The following is a 6,845-nucleotide window of genomic DNA, read 5'->3' as shown; positions in this document are numbered from 1 at the left end:
TACTCGTCACATTACTTAGGAAAAACCCGATTCACATCAACTTCTACGCATCTTGTGTCATTACATATTTCCTCCCCCCTTTATCAAAAAAAAATTTTGTCAATTTTTTTTTCAGTCTAAAACACTATCCCTACTGTCATGTCTGTACAATATACATGGCCAAAATTTTGGGGAAAGACAAAACAAACATATATCTTGATCTTGATGGACATCATCATGTTTCCCATCTTCATCAGTTCCTGGTGTCCATGTTTCTATGTCACAAAGTTCACACTGTAGTTGAATGTTGACACCAAGAAAACAATATGTATAGTTCCAATACAGTTATTGGTAAGAAAACATCTGGCATACGGTGTTCTAATCATCACTCATGTCATTGACGATAAAATAGTATAGTCCAGTGTAATAGTTTCACCAACCAATAGTACTAAGTCCATCAAGACATGTATACAGTCCCTATACGACGATGCCTTTGTCGATTCCACAGACATAAAACAAAGTTTTTCAGAATAAATACACATGTATATAGTCCACATACGAAGATGCCTTTGCTGACTCCATAGGCATAAAACAGAGTTTTTCAGAGTAAATACTGTTATTGGCTATACGTACATGGTTGATCGCCTCACATCACACCAAACCCTTCCTGTCAGACAAAATGTAATATTTGTGTCAAAACAGCTTTCCAAATTATTCTACCTAACTTTTTTGTTGGGTACCAATAAGTATATTTTCTCTCCACTTACCATTTCCAAACTGACCTAGCCTTTTACTAATGAATGATAATGATTATATAAAAAAAATAATGACTGTATATGATCATACTTACTTTCCAATAAGCTTTCAATATATATTATCTCCCTTTAAAACTATAACTCTTTAAAGTATTTCCTTTTTCTCATCAACATGGTCTTATGAGTGCCATACTATAGCATACAAATAAATATCATAACTATTCTGAATGGTATGATCATGGTTCTGACAAATAGTTAATGCTTGACCTTGAACAAAATCAAGTAAGATTTGAGACCATTCATTTTCTCTTATGTTACAACTGCTCATTTTGATCTCAAAACGCTTTAAATAGTCTGAAATACTGTCTTTATCTTCTTGAAAGGGCTGCAGTTTCTTTTTCAGCCAATGATTAGTACTTTGATTATCCCTATTTTCATTCATGCTATTACCATTACTTGTACTATTACTATTGTTTATGTTTTCACTCTGAACAGTAGGTCTATCATTTGTGTTTTGTTTTTTCAATTCTGCATCTAACCTCAATTTCTCTAAATCATATTGTAATTTCCTATCTGCTTCTTCTTTTATTAATTGTGCTTCCCTATCTTTTTCTTTCTCTCTACGCTCTATTTCTAGTTTATTCTTTTCCATTTCTATCTTATCTATTCTATCTCTCTCTATTGTCACCATTTGCTGTACATAGCCAGTTAGGTCCTTTCCTTTAAGTTCTAGCTGTTTAGCCTCAGCAATAATTTGCTGGCGAAAAGTCTCCATATAATCAAAGTTTGGAGCTGTTGCCATTATGCTTATTTTATTTTAAACAATGTCTCAATATAGTTTTGATATGGCCTCCCTATTGGCCTAAATATCACAATTTAGTTTTCACAAAAACTCACTTTCAAATACTTCTTGTAATATATATATATATTTATATATTTAAATACCTATGCTCAATGTTATATCAAGAAATATTACCTCAGTGGACTTACTCACAGCCACAATACTTGAATACAACTCAAAATTTTATATCACCTTAATTCAGTGGACTTACTTTAGGCCACATAAACAAATATCATATATACCTTTTATCAATACCTCAATACTTAATTCAATGGACTTACTTCTTGCCAATAAATACCCCTAGGACTATTCTAGTCACTAGTCTAGATTCAATACAACTTCAATACAACTTCAAATAGATAAATCAATATTATACCTCCAACAGTAAATCACAATCCAGTGATACTGACAAAAATTATTTTTTTATTCTGACCAATTAGACTGTGTTTAAACACATCTATAAAATAATGTCAACCGATTAATCAGGACAAAAGATCTATATATAAAAAATTACTCTTTAGACTCAGTTGTCTTCAGGATAAAATAGATCTAAGGCTCTCATAGGTATAACAATTTAGTTAATACCTGGAAACAATCTAGAATTTATAATCTAGATTAAACATGGCTTACCTTATCTACTTAAGATAAAATTACTAATATATAATAAGAATAATGTAAAATAAACGTAATAAGACACAAAAAAATAAATCTATTCTAATGAGATGAGACTTTTTAGAGGAAGTATACACTGAAAGAGACAAATAAAGATGACTTCACCTGACTTCTAAAAAAAATAAAATGTACGTGGATACGAACAAAACAAGACAATCTAAACAATCATCGAGACTTTATTAAATGGAGCAGGTCCACTTTCTAATGTGTCCTATGATGACGCCCTTATCAGGCAACCTGCTCTTAACAAAGATCTACTGTCCCTAATAGACTTAATTTAATAATAATGGAGAGAAAAAATAAACTTATCTTTAGTTAGATCCCCTTTGTTCAGTCCACGGAGCTACAACGGTCAGTTCCACACAAGTTCCCCACTGTCTTTGTCTTAGGCAAGGCAAGGTGTGCTCCCACAAAGGCTATTCGACAGGCAGTACTGAGTTAGGCCAATCTATCCTGTTGCTGCCACAGTATGGTACGAATCTCCGATAAAGTCCTCTGGTCAGGTTCCAAGGTTCCGGTTCCACTTGATGATCTGTTGGTGCTGGCTTCTGTCTTCAGGTCAGGAACATAAGTCAATACTGAGACAAGCTGGTGGTGCTGTCTCAAGAGAGGTAAAAAAAAATGACTAAGTCCAACTCTCTCTTTTGATGAATATAAATTAGTCAACTTTACAAGTTGAATAGATGGTCACGCAGTGTGGTAGTAGGGTATACCATCACTCGTGTGTAGATTAGATTGTAAGCTCAGCAACACTGCAACAGTCAATTAATAGCTTGAAAAACAAACCTGACAAGGTGACTCGATCCAACGGTCAGCTTGTAGATACTAGATATGTAGACTCAGATGACTTTCCGTACTCACAATAAACAGATAAACCTGACAAAATGAGGTATCTTCACTCTTGAGTAGTCTTGAGGTATATATATTTAGATAGAGGTATACTGACGACGGACTGCCCTAGATCACTTACACGGACGAAACAGTTCTGGATTCAGACACAATAGATATAGATCTATATATAGATCCAAGTTCAATCTAAAAATATCTAACCTGGCTGACAAAGCTAGACGCTGGTAACGGTTTCGAATTTTCTCTAGTAGAAAGTCTAGATCCACTGGAATAAAGATGCCAAAATCCAGCTGCAGTCCAGATAATTAGCACAGACGTAGGGTAGATCTAGTAGAAATAAACGAATGTTAATCCAGTACTTCTCCAGTGTACTTCGCCAAGTGTAGAACTGTAGATATATCCAGAACACGAAGTTAACTAGATTGTAGATCAAAATGACGCCCTGGCCGTCGGGGGTCGCCACATCTGTTGATGGTCTATTTTGTTGATGAGTATATATATGTTAATGGTGCATGCGAGTCCATATGACACAACAACAGAATGAATCAAGAATATACTTAATAACGCAGGCTGATAACTTCAACAATTTAATAAACAATAAAAAGGGCACAGTCCTCTGTCGTCGCTAGCCTAGCGTCGTCCTCTTAGGCGTCTTGTCCGTTATTCTTCTTGTTCATAATCCTACTCTGTTCTTACTCACACATTACTTAGGAAAAACCCGATTCACATCAACTTCTACGCATCTTGTGTCATTACAGTATGTATGTATGTATGTTTTTATGTATGTATGTATGTATGTATGTGTGTGTGTGTGTGTGCGCTTGTGTGTATGTATGTATGTATGTATGTATGTATGTATGTATGTGTGTGTGCGCTTGTGTGTATGTATGTATGTATGTATGTATGTATGTGTGTGTGTGTGTATGTGTGTGTGTGTGTATGTATGTATGTATGTATGTATGTATTTGTGTGTGTATGTATGTATGTATGTGAGTGTGTGTATGTATATATGTATGTATGCATGTATGTATGTATGTGTGTATTGATGTATGTATTGATGTATGTATGTATGTATGTATGTATGTATGTATGTATGTATGTATGTGTGTATGTATGTATGTGTATGTATGTATGTGTGTATGTATGTATGTGTATGTATTGATGTATGTATGTATGTATGTATGTGTATGTATGTATGTATGTATGTTTTTATGTATGTATGTATGTATGTATGTATGTATGTGTGTGTGTGTGTGCGCTTGTGTGTATGTATGTATGTATGTATGTATGTATGTATGTATGTGTGTGTATGTATGTATGTATGTATGTATGTGTGTGTGTGTGTGTGCGCTTGTGTGTATGTATGTATGTATGTATGTGTGTGTGTGTATGCATGTATGTATGTATGTATGTATGTATGTATGTATGTATGTGTGTGTGTATGTATGTATGTATGTATGTATGTATGTGTGTGTGTGTGTGTGTATGTATGTATGTTGAGAATAGAAATAAAAACCGCTTGACCAATCTTGATAAAACTTGGCAGAAATGTTCCTTCGTTACTAACTTAGACCGTAGTGTATATATTGTGGCCCTAAAACAAACTTAAGACCCTCAAAAAAAAAAGTTGACCAACTCTATTAAAGCTATAGTATCATATGGATCTATGCTTTGTTTACAATGTTGACATGAGAAAAGATCGAAAGGATTTAAACCTAGATCTAATTTGTAGAACTACACGCCCAAGCAAAACTAAAAAGAAAAACTTGAAAGGATCATTAGCTAAGTTTAACATACATCTAAATCCAATCCACTAGATTAGTAAGCACAAACTAAGACCAGCAAGCCGCGGGTAATGTCAGGCTAGTAATTAATACAAATGCAATATCTCTAAGGCAAAAGTTAAATAGATTTTTTTGATTTGAATTAATAAAATGTAAAAGCAAATAAAAATAATTTTTTTTTCACAACATCAAATTTTCATTAGTCTTCTTTCCTATGAACTTAAAGATAAAGTTTTTTTTTGACCTGAAAAGCAAGGCGCACGTGAGACATGGAAAGGCTGGGACTGTTGCAAAATTGACCGCCTCGATTCTTAGTTTCTTTTTTTTTTTCATCTGCGTTTTTTTTTATGCCGATGGGTGTTCACTTTGTCTCGTATCTACAAATACCGACATTCACGGCTTCTGTGTGAACCATAGACTACATATATACAGGACTGCCAACGGTGCGCACCACGCCTATATTCTTCAATTAAATAAGTCCCGTACACAGAGGCGTCCTTGGTTGCAGTGTAGTGTTAGAAGAATGACTTCCGGTGAATTAGTTTACTATATAAAGACACCATTACTAAAGATAAACACTACATCAGGGGTGGGCAACCTTTTTGTATCGAGGGCCGCATTAACAAAATTTTGGAAATGAGGGGCCGCATATATGTATATATATATATATATATATATATAGATATATATATATATATATATATATATATATATATATATATATATATATATGTGTGTATGTGTGTGTGTGTGTGTATACTTACAACTTAGAAAAATACGCTAGTTAACTGTATAATGTCTTTTAATTCATATTTATACTGTATCATACATTCACTTTCCTTTTTTTCACATTCCAAATTGAGGAATTACTACAGTTAGCAATTTCTGAAACCAATTTAACAATTTTTTTTTAATTTGCTATTGTCTTATCATATTACCTTTCACCACAAATGTACAGTTGTACTTAATGTGAGGAATTTAACTATTTACACTCGTGCGTAATGTTCCTGAATTGTGGAGCTAGCTTTCTAGTTGTTATACTTGTGACTGCTGTCAAATTATAGTTATTCACCATCGACCTGTGATTAGACTTGTTTATTTTCCACATGAAAAATACTTGTTCACATATGTATGTTTTTATAAAATAATGTTTAAACTTAGCTGCAAAGTTTTTTTAAAGCGTGGAAATAGAGCTTCTGGCACCCATTAAGCTACCGTGGAAGTACTGACTTAACTTCTCTTACAGGTTATAATTTGCACGGCGTTATGTTCTCTGGAGCTGAATCAGCTTCTGCACTAAATGGTGAGCTGATGGTATTGAAAACTGGTTCTTGACGTCTTAAAATTTGCCTTCATAAATTTCATAATTAAGGAATCCAAATAAGTCTGGTAATATTAACCATATCACTAGAAATATTTTCACCTTTCAACAAAGGAAAATGACAAAACCTATTTTCCCTTGCTGGCCTGGAGAAATTGGAAAGCCTTGTTTGAAAAATTTAACATGCATTACATAAGCAAGCAGCCCATTGCAATAGCTACCATGAAAAACATAAAATATCTTCCACTCTTCATTAGAAAAATTAGTATCAAAGTCACAGTCAATATCCTTCTAAGAATATGGACATTTCTACTTTGAGAATTTATATTCTTCTCATTACCTTGCCCATGATAAGCCAGCGGATGCATCGGAATATTTAGTTTATATATCTACAAGTACTTTACTATACTGCCTGTGGTTATGACCGTAAGTCTGGTACTTGCTCTTTCGCATATTATGATGAGAATTCATACAGCTTTGTGCAAACTTTTCTGTTTAGAGTTTATGGTTGGGATATTCTTTAAAAAAAAAGTTTTTCTGAGTCAAAGATCGAGCTCCATCAGTTGTTACACTTGCCATCTTGTTCCAATCATACCCAAAATTCAACACAGTTCTTCAAAGCATTGAAGAAATACTGGCCTGAG

The 6,845-nt window shown here is 33.7% G+C and overlaps 2 protein-coding genes across 4 annotated transcripts in view; one reads left to right on the top strand and one right to left on the bottom strand.

The window, feature by feature from the left end:
- The window catches only part of LOC106076996 (NADH-ubiquinone oxidoreductase chain 5-like), an 8,211-nt gene extending 7,915 nt beyond the window's left edge, over window positions 1-296 (top strand). For all 3 annotated transcript variants that reach the window (XM_056015787.1, XM_056015785.1, XM_056015786.1), the window contains exon 4: window positions 1-296. This exon is cut by the window's left edge and continues 4,150 nt beyond it. The gene's annotated coding sequence lies outside the window, so the exon portion shown is untranslated.
- The window catches only part of LOC106076995 (cholecystokinin receptor type A-like), a 54,899-nt gene that overhangs the window by 25,195 nt on the left and 22,859 nt on the right, over window positions 1-6,845 (bottom strand). The window lies entirely within an intron of this gene.

The sequence above is a fragment of the Biomphalaria glabrata genome, chromosome 17, assembly GCF_947242115.1.
Source record: "Biomphalaria glabrata chromosome 17, xgBioGlab47.1, whole genome shotgun sequence".
NCBI lineage: Eukaryota > Metazoa > Mollusca > Gastropoda > Planorbidae > Biomphalaria > Biomphalaria glabrata.
Note: the sequence above shows the minus strand (reverse complement) of the source record. Positions and strands in the feature narration are given on the sequence as shown.